Source organism: Venturia canescens, chromosome 1, assembly GCF_019457755.1.
Source record: "Venturia canescens isolate UGA chromosome 1, ASM1945775v1, whole genome shotgun sequence".
NCBI lineage: Eukaryota > Metazoa > Arthropoda > Insecta > Hymenoptera > Ichneumonidae > Venturia > Venturia canescens.
The window spans coordinates 8977502-8999017 of NC_057421.1; the positions used below are offsets into that span (position 1 = coordinate 8977502).

At 42.2% G+C, this 21516-nt stretch overlaps 1 protein-coding gene across 4 annotated transcripts in view; it reads right to left on the bottom strand.

The window, feature by feature from the left end:
- The window catches only part of LOC122419206 (SH3 and multiple ankyrin repeat domains protein 3), a 180320-nt gene that overhangs the window by 92139 nt on the left and 66665 nt on the right, over positions 1-21516 (bottom strand). The window lies entirely within an intron of this gene.

Genomic DNA, 21516 nt, shown 5'->3' on the forward strand with positions numbered 1-21516 from the left:
CAAAGCGATCGACAAAAATCATTTTGTCGCACGAATGCTCGAGCTACTAGAAGAAAAAAAACCATCTAACGCTACAAAGCTGTGTACGACCATTCAACTTTCCCCTTTTTTAAGGGGTCTATCCTAATTAGAATGTTCAAAAAATTGATTTTTTTTATTGCATTTTTCGAAAGTATACATATTTAAAAGTATCGTACTAAAATTTTATATAAAAAAAAAATTTTACCTGGCTGCCTGAGCGCGCTGATACGCACCGGCGAGTGCGGTGCCGCGCGTTTTTCTCAAAATTAGGTTTTTCGATGGCTCGTTGATAAAATCTCCGGAACTATTCAACCGATCCTCACCAAAATTTTACCACGCGTTCTTTAATTCTTTAATACGAATTTTGAAATTTTGAGCGGAACTATTTTTTTTTTGCAAAAAAAGCGATGAAAAAACGTGCTTTTTCGTAGTTTTTGGAAAAATGGCCGCCATTTTGTCATTTTTGAAAAGATCAAAAATCCTATGATACTTGCTATAACCTATTGAATCTAAAACCATTTTTTTTCACCGATAATCCATTTCAGAGATTTTATTAACAGCACACACCCAACTATTTTTTCGTCCTGTCTTCTCTCCCATTTTTCTGTACGAAAAGTGAGTAAAATAAATATAAAAAAATTTCTTTATGTATTTCAAGAATGAATTTGTAAGGCGCTAACACTTTTTATCCATATTTATAATTTATACCGATCAAAAAAATTCGTGAAAATAGTCTTTTTTCCCGTTTAATTATCGCAGACCCCTTAATCATTATTCGCATTTTGTACGGCCTCATTGGTCTTTTCCCAATGTTCCCAATGTTCGATTCGAACGTTATTAAATAATGTGATAGCGAGTTATGAACGAAAGAGATATTAAGGCTCGGAGAGAAGGAAAGTTGATGGAAAAATGTACGTAACGTAATACACACTGTTGGAGATGAGCGCGCACGTATTTTATTCCTATGACGGTAAAACCTCGGGGCATATTACGAGTTATAATCCTTACTCGTTCTCATTCACTTCATCGTTTTCTCGCCCAGCCGCGTCGATCGCTAGTACCTCGTATATGGACCATTCTGCTCGCAGTACCATCGTAAATATCTATAGTCATAGTTGGTGCAAGTGACCGCTCGTTGTGGGGTACGAAGCCTCGAGGTTCACGTTTTCAATTAGATATGCTCGCAATGTCGAGAATAATACTCACGACGACAACGCGCTCGCACCAATCCCTTGATGAGACTCGCTAATATATTATGGATCTACCGCATTTTATAAACGCAATTTTACTTCGGCCTGTGCACGAGAGATCCCCCAATACACCCTAAAGGGCTTCCCATCTCACTTTTTTATTCTCGACCTGCTTCATCTTTCTCATCATCAATTTCCGGCTTGGCGAGTTAATGTATACGATTCATATTGCAGCGGGTTCATGTTGATACGAGTATTCAAGGGGAAAAACAAACTCCCTCGTTCCACTAACAATTATTCAATTGTAGTTACCTTCTCTTCGGCTAACCTCGTCTTAAGTTGACAACAATAATAATACCACGCTCGAAGAGGATTGGGACACGTCTCATCGGTTTTCGCACTGAGATTTTGTTCTCCAAGTTCTCAAGTTTAGTCCTCAAGACGTTTGTTCAACGAGCGTTGAAAAGTTTGTCACGTAATTCTGTGCGCGACTTATCGCTGTCGGGGTGGAAGCGTATCCTCAATCGCAAACAAACAATTTAACTTGCTTTATTTAGGGACGTTTAACTTGGAGAAACGAATAGTTGGGGACTGGTTGCTGGGTTACTTTGGTTTTTTTTTCTTTTTTATTGTGGCTGAGGATTTTAACGACCACATTCCATCGCTTTAACCTCAATTTTTTTCAATTTTTTTTCTAATATCTTTGGCTATGAGAGACCCCTCAAGAGGGTTGCGTCAGGGCTGCAAGAAAGTGTCGAAAACTCTGGCTGAGTTCCGGTTGATTAACCGCACCGAGAAGTCGGAAAACAGCGTTTTTTCGAATGGAATTCGTACGAGTGAATTTATATTTGGTGTCCCCCTCGTCAATGAATCTTCCACACGAAGAAATAATATTACTTGGAACGCGTCGGACCAACGAAAGGAAACTATCCAAGAATAAATCGACGTAAGATGGTTTGATGAGTGAAGACGTTTGAGTATATGATCAGAGGTAAAATAGAACCTGAAAGTTGATGGAGACGAAGCATGTTGCGAGAGTTAATGATCTTGCAGATGAGCTTTGTACAACGACTGCACGAAATGAATCATTATGCTCCAACTCTCTTTATGGATAATGTGATGAAAATAATGTGTTCACTCCCGAGACCTCATTCGAATATAAGATTCAAATGATGCAGCGAAACTTCAAATTTCTATGAATCAAAGTTATCAAGTAATAAATAAAATATTCACTCACGATTAATCAACTGATCATTCCTTAATTTATCTTCAATTATAAAATAAACAATTGTCGTTGAAAATTCCTAAATTTTTACGAATACTTGAGAAAAATCTTCGCATTCGCGTGAATTCACATTATTCCACTCTTTCCTTTTATGAGGTCACGAGAGAGGCATAAAGATGAGAATAAAAATGAAAGAGCTCAATAGGCGATATAAAATGGGACCTTCCGGCTAAAATCGAAGGTGAAAATATACATTGCAGAAACGTTCGAGCCCGTTTATGATTCACTACGCGTTTGGGGATTCGGGACACGTTTGGGGGTTAACTCGCGAATTCTCGGGGATAAGCTCAGCACTGAGTCGAGCTATATACACATTACATATTTGATGGATAAGCGGGAGATATAAATCGTGTGATCCAGAAACCAGGAGGATTCTGAGGGCTATCGTCAATACGAGTGAAATAGTCATTGGGGATCTGCGGACTTGCAACTCCGAGGAATCTGAAATGCTGGAATACCGAGTGACCCAAAAGTTGACTCGAAACTCACAGAATACGTGAGTCTCGATTTTCTTAATATTCCATCAAATTGTGGGCTCTTGGATGTTTAATCGACGAGATACTGAAGCATAATCGAGCAGTATAATCACAGCGAGAAATGACTCGGTCCTGCGTCATTCCATCAACGTCTTTATTAAGGTAGTTCAGGCACGAAACGATTTTCTTAACAGAGTCTCGAAGTTTAAACAGAGTTTAAATGGGTAATCGACTGACACGCATATCAAATTTCCAAGGGCTCGTCTTATTGGTGATTTAGACAAACGTGGTTAAATATGAAGAAAAATACAGAGAGGATTGTGCGTAAAACATCGTTCATCTTTCCATATAACGAATGAACGCTTCTTGCGAACTTTATGAAAAACGTACACAATAACAATCAAGTATATAATGCAGATTTGGGAAAAAAATCGAGACCCTTGTTGTCTCACATTTGTTTATTTCGGCATTTTCTTTCATCTTGGCTTGCGCTCTCTAATGCGATTTTTGACATAAAAACTATATTTTCGCCGCAGGTAAAAATGAAATTTCGACTTTAGTCAGTGATGGATCCCCGATTAATAAAATTTATTTACAATTTCGAATTAATAACTCTGACATTGATTTAAAGTGATTATATCTTCAATTGGGGAGTAAAAATCGATCCAATTTAGACAACCATAAAATATGATCCTTCAGGCATGATTTGCCTTAATGAAATCGATTGCCGCGTCATTGATCAAGAATCGAAGAGAAGAGCTTGTCACGTGGTTTTTTATCAAGATAATTAAAAATGCAGTGATTGAATTTTGGATGCATTTTTTGGGTGAGCCGGTACTTATACGTAAGTTCTGCTCCAGGATTGAGTTCATAGCTAGAGACAAGTCCTGCTATATATTCCAGGGCGTTTGCGATGTAGGCCATTAATATATCCCTCACGTTTTCCTCTCTTTTTCTTTATCCCCGCGAGGCTTGGCACTCCACACTGTAACAGCAGCCACTCAGGAGTTTTTTTTTTTTTCGCTGGGAAATAGCTTGTTGACTGTGCGATTTCGTACAAGAAAAAGTAAAAAAAATAAACGAGAAAAAAAAATAGGTCACTTGCCAATTGGCGCTTGGGAAATATTGAGAGGCAAGTGGCACGCCTCATGTAAAAACGAAACATTTACATTTTTATGGAATGTTTCGAGAAAATTTAAAAACACATATATGTCGCAAGTGTGGGTTGGCAGAGAAAAAAAAATATTCGAAAATTTATGATTTTATAGAAAAAAATTCAGTTGATTGCAAACATTTGGAGGCGATTTCGTGACTCCTTTTTATACGCGGCCAAAAGTTTCTAATGACACTGAAGTTTGTCATTAGTAAATTTGTATTTTACGAAACATTAGTGCAGCTTAAAAAACTGCGAATTGCGATTTAGGGAGGAAGCAAAATGGGAGAGCTAAAAATTCTTTTTTTCATTCATTTCGTTGGACTTTGCGCAAACTTCAGCGTCATTCTTTGCTTCGGATCATTGAGACTTTGCTCCCTTTTCACGTTTCATTTCTTCTTCCCCCCAACCCTCACTTTTCTCATCTTCGCAATAATTTTCCTCGACAATGGTTATATTCATGCGAACAGTCAGCGTCACCACCCAGTTGAATTGGTACACGATCCGTTCCCAATACTCTTCCCCTCACGGGGCGAGGAAAACTCATGAAAATATGGTGCACGATCTCGAATGAGAAGTTGCGGACGATTTAGCCCCGAGCGAGAACAATAACGCGATGTCTCCCCGTGTGTGGCACGATTATGTCGCGAATGTCGGCTGCCCGGAATGCATACAATGCCCTGTGGTAAATATCCTCGTCATTTAATACGTAGGCACACGAACACCCATGCATTTGTGTCAATATCGATTGATCAGAAGTAAAAAGGATTCCAGTCGCGTGGTTTTGCCCATTAATTCCACGAGTTGAGCCCTTCGCTGCTCTTGTTTTATATTACACAACGTCTCACGAACTGGTGCTAAATACTCGCAATGAAATATTCAGGTTTCAATGTTTTCTCTTTGCTTATCCAGTTCCAGAGTTCGTTAAGCTGGATCAAGAATTTTAAAATCTCGAGCAAAGGTAATTTTTTCGTTTTTGGACTAATGAGAACGTGCATAGGCGAACTTCCTTAAGCCGCGTGCTCTGGTTTCATCTGCCGAGTTATTTTCTGACGAGAAACTGCAAAATAATTACACTCATCAATGAACATCAACGGGTGGATCGGAGCCGCGATGGACTTGAATTTTGTTTTTAATAACAAAATCCAATTGAACTTCGACCACAGGTATTTGAATGAATTTTGTATAAAGCCTGGAAAAATCTAAGGCTTTTTTTCCACTCGAAAATTGCTGGTGAATAGTGAAAACATAGCGAATGAATTTTCCATTGGTGCAACAAAATGTGGGTTATTTAAAACCGCAGGATTGCAGAATCGTGCGCGCAGGAGACATTGCACCTTTAAAGTGTTGAAGAAAATGTTTGTGGCGTGCGCGTATTTTTGTTCGAACTCGTAACCAATTCAAGTTATTTCCACTCTGTGCGACGAGAGAGAGAGAGAGAGGCGGTAACGGAGGATTTTTTTGAAAATAATATTCGGCCAAATGAGCTCATCTCGTCTTTGTGAAATCTGCTCCGCGTGGGTATATAAAGCTGTTTCGTCATACGAACATGCGCGCACGAGAGATTTGGATACATAAATAATGCTATGGAAATTTTGCTCCTGCAAAATAATTAAGACTCTCCGTCTCGCACACCACGACTGCATCTTTAGCCCACCAGCCATGTAAATTAGCGTTGAATTATTCAGCAAACAAAAGGACCCGCAACTTCTACAATTTAAGGCAAAAAGAGTGTGCGACATTCAGGTCGTGTGTACCACCAACGACTATATATTGTTCCCCACGTACAAATACGTGCACATATTTCTTCATTGGCAAGCGAGTTTCGCATAAACCGCACCACTCTGAATTTACTCTGCGAATCACACCCGAGTACTCCAAGCGATAATTGGCAGGAATTATGAGCCGGTACAGCACGTGAGGTGAATTGGGTTGTAACTCAATTTGTTGCACATCATTGCATGTCTTTTCTGTCTCTTATTCATAAGCTAATTTCACTACTTTTTCATACTTTCCAGATTTTCGCACCTATTTGCTGTATCGGCAGACTCGAGAGCAGGTTGAGTGTGAGGAGGACAACGGAGAGGTTGAGTTTCTCATGGGACAGTTGCCCCGGACGAGGAAGGAGCTTTTAAAATTTTCAACATTTCGAAGCAAGTATTTTTCAACGGAGCCTCATTGAGAAATAAATAAAAAACGAGTATTTCACTTGAGATGTATCGTAAACGAAAGTGAAGATCAGAAAATCCGAATTTTGAGGAAAACTTTTCAGAAATAGGGACTCAAAAGGATCGCAACTTTCAGGCGGTTCATAGATTTTTAGAAAAAGCTTCTTCCGATTAACAACGTTCCATAAATCGCGTAGTGCGGACGAAAAAATGAGGATAAAAGGGAAAAACGGACGACGAAAAACTTTCACGGGCTCCTCGTTGCGTTCTCTGTTATAACGTTTTCCCCCGACCACTGGGAGCATTAAAGTCGAGTATATAAGAATATACAAGAGGCTATATAGCGCACGGACCTTGGCTGCTCAGCGGCGAGCCTTAATTTCATAACTGCGACGTATACGAGCAGGTTGATACTTTTTGTACAAATTTTTATCCGTACACTTCAGTTTTTTTAAAAATGCTAATCGAGCACTCTCCAGCCGAGTGCGAGCACTTTCCGCTTTTTTTTTCCGCGCTCAAGGGCCGCGACGAAACCGAAAAAAAAAACTTTCCCCAACACACACCGCGGTGTGTTTTTCTGCAGTAGCTTCGTACGCGTATGCGCCCAAGTTTGAAGAGCTTTTGGTGGCCGGTTAGCGCAGATCGCTGGATCGAGATTTTGGAAATTTGGAGCAAATACCGTCCAGGAAGCTCCGCACCAGAGGCGCATCGTGTTTGTATCAAACTCGTAAGTGCACGCGGACACGAAGTGAGAGAAAGAGAGGAAGGGGGAGAAAATATGGAGAAGGACCGAGTGAAAGAAAAAGAGAAAGGAAAAGGAAAAGAAATATGTCCAGAATGAGAGAAGGAGCGAGAGAGAGAGTCTGTAGGTCAGTTACTGTTACTGTAACTGTTACCCTCGAACCTATTACCGGTTATCCGCGAGCTCGAGCAACGGTCGCGGATAACATTCCCGAGTTCTCGTCTCGTCTCGTCGCGACGAGATCTCGAGCACGGTGTACTCCTCACATTCTCTTACTTTTGGCATGCTCCCCTCTCTCGCTCTTCTTTCTCAACGTCGATTTTCCACCGTCGTTGATTTTATTCTAGCTAGTCTCTATCAATATTCCAGTTCTCCTGTGCTGAGAGACTGCAGAAGCACTGTCGTCGAGATGCATGTACAGTGTTTCCTAGGGTCTCATTCCTTCGAATCTTTGACAGATTTTTCTGATGTTTTTTACATGTTTCTCTGTTAACTTGACACGTTAGATGAGGCAGGAGACATGGGGAAGGAAAGGAAGGAGTTCCGCATCAGAAAAGTTGGTTACGCCAGGCACTTTTTCGTGAGCAAGAATATTATTCACGTTTATGTGTACGTCACGATCGTGTTTCTTTTAATTGTGGTCGTTTGATAAGCCTGGATAAGGGGGAATTCAATTATAGATCATGGAAGAAAAACAGAGTTCGCATACCCATTAAATAAATTTACGGCACTTCATGATAAGCCAGAATTACGACAGTATACGTAACAACATCGATGAAATAATAAGAAGAAAGTTAAGTTTCGATCGGGGGTTCAATGTGTCGCAATTAATAATAATGTAAGTCGTGGTAGTAACGATCGTGGACGGCTTCTAAGAGTAGTCCGAGACTCACGCCCACATCATCAACGAATGATCGCGATCGAGGAATTTGGTCTGCCAACGTCATAATAGTTCAGTTTTACGTACAAGAAAATCTCGGTTTTGGTCGACCAGATTCCTTTTTAATGGTCGCTAGTGAGGATCCGCATGGCAGAGTTTCACTTGAAATCAAATTTCACGTCTTAAGGGATCCACCTTAATTGGAGTTTTCAAAAAATCGATTTTTTTTTATTGGATTTTTCGAAAGTATACATTTTTAAAAGTATCATACTTAAATTTTGAAATTTTGATTGGAGGTATTTTTTTTTGCAAAAAAACGACGAAAAAAAATGTGCTTTTTCTTAGTTTTTGGAAAAATAGCCGCCATTTTGTCATTTTTGAAAAAATAAAAAATCGTATGATCATACGCGCTATAGCCATTTGCCTGTTGAATCTAAAACCATTTTTATTTTTGTTCTCCGATCTTCCATTCCAGAGGTTTTATCAACAGCGCACACACCCATCTTTTTTTTGGCCTCGTCTTCTCTCCCATTTTTCTGTACGAAATCTGAGTAAAATAAATATAAAAAAATGTTGTTGTGTATTTTGAGAGTGTATTTTTTAGGGCATATACACTTTTTATATTCATATATTTATAATTTATACCGGTAAAAACAAATTCGTGAAAATAGTCTTTTTTTGCCCGTCTAATTATCGTGGACCCCTTAAAAAACTTGACGAAATAAGGGATAAAATAAAGACGAGAAAGAACCAACGTATACAAGGAGGAAGAAAAACGTGCTTAGAGGGAGTGAACACGTAGGAAATAAAAAAAGCATCGATGAAAGTTGACTGGGCAAAACGAGGATGCGAACATGAGAATAGAAAAAAGGTAGGCAAACGCGAGGGATTTAAAAAATGGAGAAAAGGTAAACTTGAGTGAATCGGGAGTGAAGAAAAAGGGAACAAGTGTTCGTCGATTAGCAGCGCTTCGCGCGAATCGTGTTGGTCGTTATAAAATGTATAAATATGTAAGTATCGGAGCGTGTCGGAGTTGGTACGGTCGGGCAGAGAGTCGAGGGGATCGAGAAGAGGTTCTTTCGAGTCGGACGCTTTTGATCCATCGGTCGGTATTAGAACTAGAGCTCCGCGTGAGCGCAAGCGAGAGGCGGCTGGCGAAAAATGTGAGAGGATGATCGAGAGAAGAAGTTTGAGAGAAAAAAGTTTGACTAAAAAAATAGACGAAAAGAAAAAGAGAACGAAGAAGGGTTCGGTAATGAGAGCCGAAAATCTGCACCGTAATCTCGTCCGGCTCGTCTCGAAGAGCGTCTACCTTGCATGATATTCTTATTTTTTTTTCCCCCCCTCCGCATTTTATATACAGATATAAAGGTATGCGAGAAACGCAGCATCTAACAGGTCGTTCGTAAGGTTTTGTCGGCTTTAAAATATTCGGATGCTCGCGGAGGAGGCAGCGTCGCGGCGGCGAAGCCCTTTCGTGCTGCTGCGGTAGCCCGCAGGACTTTTCGATCTCGGCTGATATATACGACATCCCCCGTGCGACCTCGGGATATGGCAGCTCTTTTCAGAGGGAAACAAGCAGCATGAGAACAAACAATAATTAAATAATTAATCTCTCGAAGTCGATAGAACTGAATCTTGGCTCGAGGATGCACGAAAGGTCAACAAACCTTATAATTTGCTACCGTAAAATTGGAATGAGCAAAGGGAAAGAGGGAGAGAGAGGATAGAGATGAAAGGAAGAAGAGAGCTACGCGCGACAGAGAGAAAGCACGAGAAGAGCCTGCCGCGTAGCCAGTTCGGTACCGTAGCCAATTTCTAAATGACATTACCCGTTACCCTGAACTCTACCAGGTCTCTCTCGAAGCGGATAGATAATAATATATTCGCTCGGTCCTCTTGAAAAGGTTCTCCGTAAGGATTACCAAGATAGCACAATTGCTGGGGATAAAGAGGGAGAGAGAGAGAGAGAGATGAAAAGAGGGTGATCATCTATCGGAGTCTCTGGTACGGTGCAGTTGGAGTTTGCCGTTGATGATGATGCTTCGACCTTCGTTGTTCGCGAGTGCAGATCGTCACGACGCGACGTCGTCGACATCCGAGAGAGAGTATTACTCTCGTCGTCGATGCTGTATATAACTATATATGCGCATCACAAGAACGTACGCTTCTTTCGCACGTGCACGATTCTGATGCGCTGTGCTCTCGCACATGCAACAATGAATTCGCGGTGGCCCCGGTTATATATATCTCTCTTAACGTACGAGAATGTGTATATAGACACTTGGATTCGAGAATGTGTTTGCTGGACTTGGCCGAGCAGATTCTCTGAGCAGGCTCTCGCATCGGTGACAGAAAGCCCTTGTCCACACAAAGCAACGTGCTCGAATGTCTGCCTTTACGACTTTTCATTTGCCAGCGCATCAGACTCTCTCTCTCTCTCTCTCTCGCGAGCTCCGGCCTCGCGAGATCCGCGATCGAACTTGGCGCATAGCTCAAGTGCGAGACCGAGGCAAACGTACCGTATTGGTATGCAAAACTATCGGGTCACGACGAGGACGACGACGACGATGAAGAACGACGTCGGTTTCGATGCCAGCGAAGAGAACTTAAATTAACTCTCATGGACAGGAATATAATTGAATGACGTCTTTTCGAATGCTTTTCCCAAACCACCACCATCGAGTGCTCGATATTTTTAAATCTGTTCGCCAGAACAGCTCGAATACTTCCGCAACTTTTGCTTTGACCAGTCCTTAAATTAGTTGTGCTGCTAAAATATTATTCAGAACTCGATTTTTCGTATACGGAGAAAACGAATTCGTTTTGTATAGCGAGGAATATATTATTTTCCAAGAATTTTCAAACTATTTAGACACCCTTGAATTCTAAACAGCTTTATGTGGACAACAAAAAGTGATGCACGTGAGAATTATATTTCGTTTTGTTTTCGAGTGTTATTCATCGTGTCAAACTAACACTTACCGATAACTGGAAATTTTCACTGTCAACATAGTAAATTTTATGACAAATACACGAATATACACCGAATACGTGTGACATTTTACCTTACATATAGTTTTTTTTGACTGAAAACATTTTTTACTATGCTTATAGAGAAAAAGATTCTTTTGAATAAAAGGTATATGGGTATTGGTCTTTTTTTACTACGGTGGATAAAACAATCCTTATAACTGCTCTTCGAATTGATGCTGCAATCCAGTGGGTATGTACTGTTCCCGAGGTACACGAAATTCCTAGTGCTTTCCTCTAGAATTTTCGGCCTCGTTTTTTCCGTATATTCAGTTCGCCAAGAATTTCCATAGCCAGCTTAACTAATTACAAAAAATCTTGAATTCTTGAAAATCTTGAAGTTCTGTTTCGATACGGCCGTTCCATTCGAAATAACAAAACCCTAGGACCCTTGACTGAAAAACATTGACGTTCCCCTTCCATCAGCTCATTTTTCGGGTTGAAAAATACTCACACGATACCGAGAGGATCCTGAACCGAGAAATTTTCATTACAAAATAATTTGATGAATTTTTACCAAGATGCGTTTGAAATTTACTGGAAAGCAGGAGCATCAGAATGTCCTGTGTAAGGACTGACGATAATATAGTAATAAAATTGAGCTGTGAGCGAGGGTGCATATCAAAAGATAATGTTGTCTATTAATATACATTGATATACGTATAGGAAATCGTGAGTTAGGCTCTACTACCGTTATACAGAGTTATCTGTACACGTGTATGTGTGTGTGAGCGAGTTCGTGTTCGTGCAAAGAATTGATATGGAAGTTGGGATACAAAGCGGTTGGGCGAGAGAGCTGCTGCGGGAGTGTGCTGGAATTTATGAAATTTCGCGACCGCGTGCTTGATAGCGGCAGCATTACTGGGTACGATGCCGGCCTATATAGAAAACGAGAGTCAACCTCGAGATTTACGATATCGATAAACACGTCGAAGAGCCCTAAGTTATAGGCGGTTATAATCTGAGGGAGTTCTTTTCCTTACTCCCCCTTTTTACCTCGGATAAATCGAACACAATGTTATAACGATTTCACCGGGCGCTCGCGCGCCGCATATTTTCCACTACTTCTCGATGTCTAACGTACGCGATATATATAAGGATATAGAGTTTCGTTCGGGGCAGCGAGACGCGCGTGCTCGCTTTATTCTCTCAATCGGCGAGAATTTGTCGCGCCGGGCAAGTTTATATTTGAAATTACAGGGAAGCAACAATCCGGCAAATTTCCATGTAAATATTCGTCGCGCAACAATAAATCGCGCGTTATCGCGATGTACTTGATCAGAACCGGAATCGGAATTTGTGGCTTCGATGGAAAAAGTTAACCGGACCAATGGGGAGAAGAACGGAGAACAGCAATGGCTAGTGCTTCGAATTATTTTAGGCTTTGCCTTCGACAGGGAAGTGCTCTCGCGAAGATCGTTTTCGAAATGGGGCCTCGAAAGTCAGGAGTGTGCACAGTAGCGCGAACGGAAGGATTGAGGGAAGGAAAAAATTGAGATCGAATGGAGTGAACACGCAAATTATAGAGCGAGAGAGAGAGCGAGGAAAATATTTTGAGAGTGTTTCGTATCGGAGGCCGAAGAGAGCCACCGAAGTTGCTCCTTCTCCCGAAAAGTCCCTTTTTCGCTCGTTTGTCAATAATTATGTTTTCATACAAACGTTCACAAATACGCATCCCTCGGGAAAGTTTGAGCAAGAGAATAGAACGGCGTGTGGCAAAGAAAACAGCAGCGGGAGCCGCGCGCGCGGAGAGAGCAGCGCATCACAACACCAGACAACGTCTCGGGTGGTCGCTGCTTTCGTTTCGCCGGGGCAAACGTACCAACGAACGAAGGAAGGAAGGAACGACGAACGAGACGGGACCCAACATGCCCGGGGTGCATACCCTTCACGGCATCTCGCGATCTCTCTCTCCTCATCGTCTGTTAAGGCCCCTTTCCCCGCCTTCTCCCCTCCCTCCGATCTAGTGATGGGCTCTCTTGGACCCTGTAATTATAAGGGACCGGTTTTCATCTCTCGCACAGAGTCTTGTGCTCGCTATATGTAAACCGTACAGAGTCTCTCAAAAGTTGCGTCCAACGTCGACGCAGCCTCAGTCGCGATTGTCGTAGAACACGCTGGCGTGGAGCAAGAAGGTATTTTACTTGGTCAAATAGGCGAACTGCGGGGAACGCACGGTTTGACGGAGCCTTCCGTCAACTCAGTTCTACCCCGCCGAAACTATATTTTAAATGCTGAACTGAGTTTAAGCCACGCAGGGGAAAAGAGCCTCGAACCTTCGAAGCTCGATTGAGCGTATATCATTTTTCGGTAGTTACGAGCGCACGTGAAGTTTAACTTTCGTTCTGATTGGTCAAAGTTTACGTACTGGATGGTGAGGTTCGTCCAAACGAGGCCTGCGTCGCGCACATCGTAATTAATAGTTTCCAAAGGACTTGTCTGCAGGATTCTAGAGACGAGTGCCCTTCGGCTTTTCAAGGGTGCACCGAACACTCGGGGCGGAAGATGAGGAGGAAAACAGGGGGCTGTTTTGAGTGTCTGTCTATCGTGACATCCGAACTTGATTTCAACCGCCAAACCCACGTGCGTGTGCGCAGGTCCTTGTTTCTCAGCGGACGTGAGAGTGTGCGTGCTCGAGTTCGCATGCACGCTCGTCCACCCCTCGCTCGCCTCTTTTACCGTTCTCTTTTTTCCTCTTTCGAACTATAATCCCCATGACCAGACGTAAGCCCGGGGATAGCCCTGGGGCAGCGGGAACAGGGAGTGAAGCGTGCCGAGAACGGAGACCAGAATAATTTGACAAGCAGAAATGAAAAATCGATTCGAGCTTTTCAATACGTACGAGATAGAAAGTTAGCAATAACAGAGACACCATAAAATAATAAATAAAACGAAAACTTGACATTTTGTGTACCAAAAATCGTGTTAACGAAAAATTTGAAGCTTGGATGACTCGCAACTTATTTTTTGCCCACCGATTCGTCGGAGACCGAGCATGGGGATTTGTCAATCTTTGACAGATTCGTGCCAACGCGATTCATCCTTCAATTTTTAGGCAATAGCGAAAACTATGAAGGAATAAAGTGTTTTATGAATTTGATTTTTCACATTCAGTTCGAGTGCCCGAAGCTAGAAGTGAATCGACAGTGATATAAATTCTCCGAACGTAAATATTTGTCGGATGCAGGTACGATGGCGAGGAAGCATCGGAAGCAAGTTGCAGAGTTCTTATCATTGCTACAAATCGCGATTGATCGCTGGTAGAGATCTCGAAATGTGGGCATAAGCGATTTAAAAGGAGATGTACAATCGAAGATACACTGCAATAGACAACGTAAAACACACACACACACACACACGAATGTATTATAAAATATGTGTGTATAGCTCCATGTAAATATATACTTATGTCTGTACGTATGTGCATTATAAATCGATTGTGCAGCGCACGTGATCAGGTTCAAGACATGATGGGGATTGCGATCGAATCTCTTTTATGTACACGTGTATACACAATGATCCAAGTATCGAATGGGCGGGTTCTCGAGATCGGGATTTTCTTATTCTCGACTCCACTGTGTACATAGCAATGAGAAATGTAGGAAAGTATCGGTACACACATTTGTTGTTTCATCAGAAGTATGGAGGAAGCAAGAGAGAGAGAAATAAGTGCACGGAGAAAAGGGATTATCGTTTTGTACAGTAAAGAATATATTATTTTTCAAGAATTTTCAAAGTATTTAGACACCGATTACGAACAGCGTAGTATATTTTTTGAATTTTACAATTTTTCGTCCTTTCAATTCTAAACAGCTTTACGTGGACAACAAAAAGTGATGCACGTGAGAATTATATTTCGTTTTGTATTCGAGTGTTATTTGTCGTGTCAGACTAGCACTTACCGATAAGTGAAAATTTATTGTAAATCACAAATTTTCACTGTCAACATAGTAAATTTTATGACAAATACACGAATATACACCGAATACGTGTGACATTTTAACTTACATATAGTTTTTTTTTCAGGCTTGTCCGAGCACACTTTACATTATAAACATTCGAAGTGACTGAAAACATTTTTTACTATGCTTATAGAGAAAAAGATTCTTTTGAATAAAAGGTATGGGTATTGGTCTTTTTACTATGGTGGATAAAACAATCTTTATAACTGCTCTTCGAATTAATGCTGCAATCCAATACGTATATACTGTCCTCGAGGTATACTATATTTCTAGTACTTTCCTCTAGAGTTTTCGGCCTCTTTTTCTATGTGTGAGAAAGAGTGTGTGACGAAAAAATGGAGAATCAGATGCGAGATATTTTTGCGATGAAAATGCTTGAAAAAAATTCAAAAAATAAAAGCACGTCACGGTGCGTCGTGACAAATTTTTAGCCATTCGATATGCTCGGATATCGTCGAACTAGATTATTCGACGTTTGCCTGATCATTTAACTGTATAAAATATTCATAATAGGGGCTCGGTAATTGCATCCTCGTTACAATAATTTATGTAAATATACACATCAAATAATATTATACGTGTCTTTTTTTTAATCACATTTGCTTCGTACATCGTGGATAAGCTTTGATCGTTCCACTCAATTATGAAACGTGCCAAACACCGTTCGTTTTCTCGTGCGAGCAGGATAATACACATTTGTACGAGTAAGTAAAAATGCTTGTACTGCAAGTAAGATTATCTCAATTTTTTACAACATTCATGGATAGAAAAATATCGAAACGCCTCACACTGGCGTACGGTACAAAATATCTTCGATAAATTGCGCCGGATGATGCGAAATTGCTTTTTTTCCCTCTCTCTTTTGTAGGCTAACACGCTAATGTATGTGTTTATCAATAAACTTGTTCTACGTACGCGAACACCTTCGGCTTGTAATCTGCAAATTCCTCGCGAAAATCCATCAAGCATTTCTTTACACGATTCAAAGAATTCACGTAATTTCAATCTCGCAACAGTTGCGCATTGAATTCGCAGAGTCTCCCGAGGGAGTTGCGTTCACTCGATTCCGCGAAGGATTCATATATAATCGGAGCGTGAACTATGGAGCGGAAATGTCAAACTTTTATTTTCTTCGTCCTCGAGCGATATCGGAATTTTCTGATTTCCATGGAATCGTGATGGAAAACCCCGCGCACAGGCGAAGCGACGAACGATTGAAAATTCATTCAATCATTTTGAACGAGTTAACGAAACATCATTTACTATAAAAAAAACTGCTCTTCTTTGATAAGCAACGATGATAGTCAAAGGTGGAAGGCGAACTCGTCGAATCCGAAGAAAAATCGAGTCTGTTGGCGCCCACGAATATAAATGAAGTGCGAGATCGAAGGTAGATTAAAACAGTGCTCGTATGAAATTGAGTACGTAAAATAGCTGCATTCCTTCTCACACGTTTGACCCCCTACCGCGTCTTCAAATCACTTTTATAGGCGCATTTGTATCTCTTTCCCTTTCTCTTTCTCTCCTCCAAGACGATGGTTCTTTCGAGCTGATGGATCTTATTCCCATGACTACGGGAGGTTGTGGATCAGAATATTTTCCGCGCGCGCAGGAGGCTTAAGATTAAATGGAAAATGATTCGAGACATACCGGATGCTGAAGAGTAGGAAACGAGACGTGGTAATAAAGATATAAGGGCATCTCATCGGCCAGTATTACATGCGTAATCGGGCCAATTCCCATTGCTTCATGCGCGTCAAATCGTTCTCGTTCTCCGCCTCTCTTGTAATCATCGTCATTATTATTATTGTTTTTCCATCAGCCTTTACGTCAGGGGCCTCGTTTTGGCTTCATGGCCGATAATAATATCGGAGTTTGGTTTACGCGGTGAGCAGTCCGATCCGAGGTGTGCGTGACTGCGAGCTGTTTCGATAGAGCCACAAGTAGTAATAACTCGCTTGGAGCAGACGCGCTTCTTATAGAGTCGCAAATCGTCGGCGTCACTCTCGCTCTTCCTCACTTTTCACCTGACCGAATCCCTCAAACGTTCCGAGTAGCACGTAATGTTATTAATACGAGTCTTTTCGCACCCGCGTCGTGCGAAAAGGTGTGGGAAGATCGGAGAAAAAAGTACGAAAAGATTCCGAGAGGGAACGCGGGAGGGGGAGCTTCTTATAATTGAAGCGACGAGGAACGCCAATTTAAGTTTATTCCGATTCAATTTTACTTTGGAATGGAAGTTCATTCGAAAGAAAATTGGAGTTGAGCTCTCACATCGACCCCCGAAGGCGCCGAGAAGACTTCGCTTCAATCCCCATTTTTTCTAGCCAAACTTCTCGAGACTTCAAAGTCTTGCAAAATCATAGAAAATTATTGCATTTTACTCTCATTTCACTTTTCAATTAGTTGATTACGACGGTACATAAATAATGAGAATTACGCCTACGCTCACAGCACGCTTTAAGGCGCGGTGTACGGAAAAAGGAATCTTAAGGCTCTGATCAGCCCTAAAAAAATAAAACCGAATAGCCTGCGCGCCCTAATGAGTCTCAAGATCTCATAAAACGTTATCCTCGTCCACTCATCCTCTACTTTCCAGCGGTTTAAACAACTTGGAGTTTCTATGAAAGAATATTGCGACCGTCGTCCGTTTCATACTCGTTCCCATTAAGCTCCGATGCGACAGCAATAATCGTATAGCTCACATCCCACCGCGGGGCAAGATCGAAAATTCGGTTCTTTATTTCCTCGTCTCCTTTAGCAACGATTGCAAAGAAAGAAGTACCGTCGAGTACGGTAATCCAATAAACCAGATAACGTTACAAAGTTGCAAATCCCGAGAGTGAAAGAGCAAGAGAGAAAATTACGAAATACGAGCACCGGAGCAGGATTACGTTTGAAAAGGACCGATATGGCTCCTGCGATGAAGAATAATGAAGATGGAGAAAGGAGAGAAGAAGGAGAGCGTGAGAGTGAAAGAGACAGGAGCGGGGTGGAAACGCGGATCGACAAAGATGCGTGACTGTGGGCCATTCCGGTGAACCGTTAAGTAGTAATGCCCAGCAGCAGATCAGACACTTGGCGATACCTGCTCGCGTCCTCTTAACAGTCCTTCGCTTTAATGATCCTCGACGGGAAGCCTCAAGAGTTACGATAACGTGATCCCCAAGAGTTTAATATACGTGCATTGATATCTCAGTGTGGCTTGTGCGCGAACGTTTGGCAAGCGTTTTGCAGAGAGTGTGGACAGAGAAAGGCGTCGTAACATCGAGTGTAGCTAATCGTGTGGCGGGAAACGAGACCGGTAGGTCTCGGTGAACAGGCCTGCATATTGTATCGAGTGTCGATATATATGCGTGTCTCTTTTATGCGCATTTGTGTATGTGTAATATGCGCATGGAATACAGGGATAGTGGTAGTGCGAGTGCGAAGTCTAAAGTGTGCGCGGAGAGCAAACGCCAATGGTTGGAATCTCGGGATACTTCAGCGAGTCCGAATACATACCCATTCGCACTGACACACGCACACGCGACGGACACACCGTTCGCTGTACTTTACGACATGGCTACAGAAACAATGGACGAGTACATCGATAGCGCGCGATTGTGTGGACGACGCGACGATTCGCCAATGCATAAGGAATTCCGAGAGCAAAGATGAAGAAACGAGGAGATCTGTTCGTTCCTTGATATACAATCTTGTAATAGGATCGATAGGAAAATATGAATTTATCTAATTGAGGGTGAAAAAATAAATACGAGTAATAAGGATAGTTTTATTCGGTGTTATTTTGCTTAAATTAAAGTGACGGTTTGCCTTTGGCTTTTTTTCATCGAGCATGTGTGCTGAGATCCTTGGTGATTAACGGTTATTCGTCTTACGACGATTTGACGTTCTCTGGGTCGTTATTCGTGCTTTTGTTTTCGGTCAGGCGAATATTTAAGGTCGTGGTAGGGGCGATGGATGAGGGGGGAAGAATAATACGAAGCAGGGACGATGTTCCGTCAGTAAGCTGTTGCACGGTATCGCGGTAATAAGGAATTCTAAAATGGCGATCGGTCTAAGGCGGAACATCCCATACAAATATATAAACACATGGGTCCGTACAGATATGCAGGGGATCGAAGATTTTATTCCTTTTTGTCGACACACACGAGACGCGAGATACAATTGCGAAGCACGACACAATGCAAACGAGGCACGGACTTATGCTCTAGTCGTGCCTTATATTATTGTCCGGGGCCTCTTCTTGTCGACGCACTCACGACTCCACGTGTCCGATGCGACTCTTATTCGGATGTGTGCATACATATAAAAGACACGAGAATTCTATGGGGATGTAACGAACGATGTATGCGTCCGTTCAGGGAGGTCGCTTACGAGGCTCCGCGAGCCTCTGCCCCCCTCTGACAGGCCGGAGACAGGAAATTGTCGTGAGATAATCTTATTTTATTTTGGAATTTCTAACTAGTAGTTGAATCGGTATAACAAACGCTGCAGCATGGATCAGGGAGCACGAGCTTCGCAATGGCGAAAGCGAATCAGCGAGGAACGAGGTGAAACGATCGTGAGAATCTTGAATCATTTTTTTTCTAATCCGCCGTTTGTAGAAGCGTAACGATTTAAAAAGTGGCTTAATTAATGTTTCATGGGGAAAAAAACGAAAGCGAGCCTTTTTTCCAAGCTTTGATTTGAACTTGGAAGGGTTGCGGAAAAATCCGGTCGATTTTCTTTGAACCTGTGAATACTTTGAGCAGATTTTTAACGCGAATTCTGATACGAGATACAAAAGAAAAAGGCAAAATTATCGAGCCGCAGTGATCCCGACGAGTCACAAAGTCCAGAATATTTTTTCTCCACCTCTAGACACAAAGGAGTGAGTGATTAGGAATGAAAAAATGGCGCAGTTCCACCGGAGGATGTAATCAAAGTTTCGGGTCACCAGTCTCTAATAAGCCGTGGTCTTTGTCGTTTCGGATTGCGCCGAAGGGTTGCGAAGGAAGACACTACAAAAGCAAGGGAAAAGCCTTCAGAGCCGTGAACCCGTCGCATCTCTCGGTTACGCTCGGTCGACTCTCCCTCATCGTCGTCGTTTAGCTAAGTTAGAACGAGCCCTAAGAACGACTGGAAGACGAAAATATCTACAACGGATGAGCGGAGGCAAGGCAAAAGATAAACAAAAGGGGGGGGATAAAAAAAAGAGAAAAGTAAACGGGGAAAAGAACGAAATAAAATAAAAGAGAAACTGTTTCTTCGGATATCGGAGACTTTCCCAGGCTCTTCATCGTTACTACACTTTCGCAGCCAATACGCGGCACTCTTTTTTCTCTCTTAACTCCGCTGAGAAAATGGTGAACGGAGCCATAGAGCGAAAAAGCGCTGACTCATGAGACAAACACCGGCGATCGTAACATCAAGTTCGATGAGCCGTTTATTTCTATTCATTTTCCTCAATTTTGAAAACATTTCAATAACGATAAAAATCAGATACAATCGGATGGTCAGAAAAAATACGAGATTGCTCATCGTTGAGAAAAAGCAGGGAGATGAATTTGAAACATTTACGTTTCGTTGAAAAACGAACGTCTTTCCTAATTGAAATGGCGTCACGGAAGGCAAGAGGAAACGGTGGGAATTCCAGCCTCGTACAATCCTCAACTTAAAATCCTACAAAAGTCTTGCTCCAGAAGATTTCTGGTGCAAATACACCCGCGATCAATCGAGTCTGCTTCAATCGTTATCCTCATAACCTTCAGAATCGATGGATGGAAGAAAAAAATGAAAAGTAAGGGCCCTTAATGATTTGGTTTGATGGTGCTCGAGGTCAAGCAAGGTCGCTAGGCAACGGCATGATTCTCATCGAGAGATAAAAGTGGAGAAGGGGTTAGGAGGGAACTCTACTCGTATACACCTTTCTGAACTCTTTCTCTCTCGTGCTTGATTCCCAAGTGTTCTGTCTTCCCACAGGCGAAACTTCTGTTGGTCGATGCAGTCGGACCCAACTACGGGAACAACGAGAAGTACGATGAGGAGGAGGAGGAGGAGGAGGACGACGACGACACGGAGAAGTACGCGAGGAGAGACGCTCGAGGGAAGGCAAGAGAGCGAGAAGCTTTTGTCTCGAGATCAAAAGGACTTTGTGCCGTAGAACGAGACAGGCAGACTGCAGAATATCCTCCACCAAACGCCCTCTCTCGTGGTCCCCCCTTCGTACATCACTTGCCGCAAAAATAGTGCATGAGAGAAGAACCCGAAGAATGGAGAGGAAGCAAAGAGGGCGAGAGTGAGACGAAGACAGAGGAAAATTGAGAGAATGTGCGAGGAGATCGAAAGGTCTCTCGGGTAGACTGTACATTGAAGAATTGTCGAGCAGCACGCGTCTCTCGTGCGTGCGCGTTTATATTGCAACGTGACGCGACGTCCTACCGAAGAGAGAACACAACAACGGAAAGAACTGCATGGCAAGAGAAAACAAAAACGTGTGAAAGGGAAGAAATGAAAAACCCTGACGAGAGTGCCGACGGAAAATGGAGGCGCTTGAGTAGAAAAGGGCCATACAAGGGGTAGGCCTCTGCATAAAGCTCTGAACGCTTTTCACTAGCACCA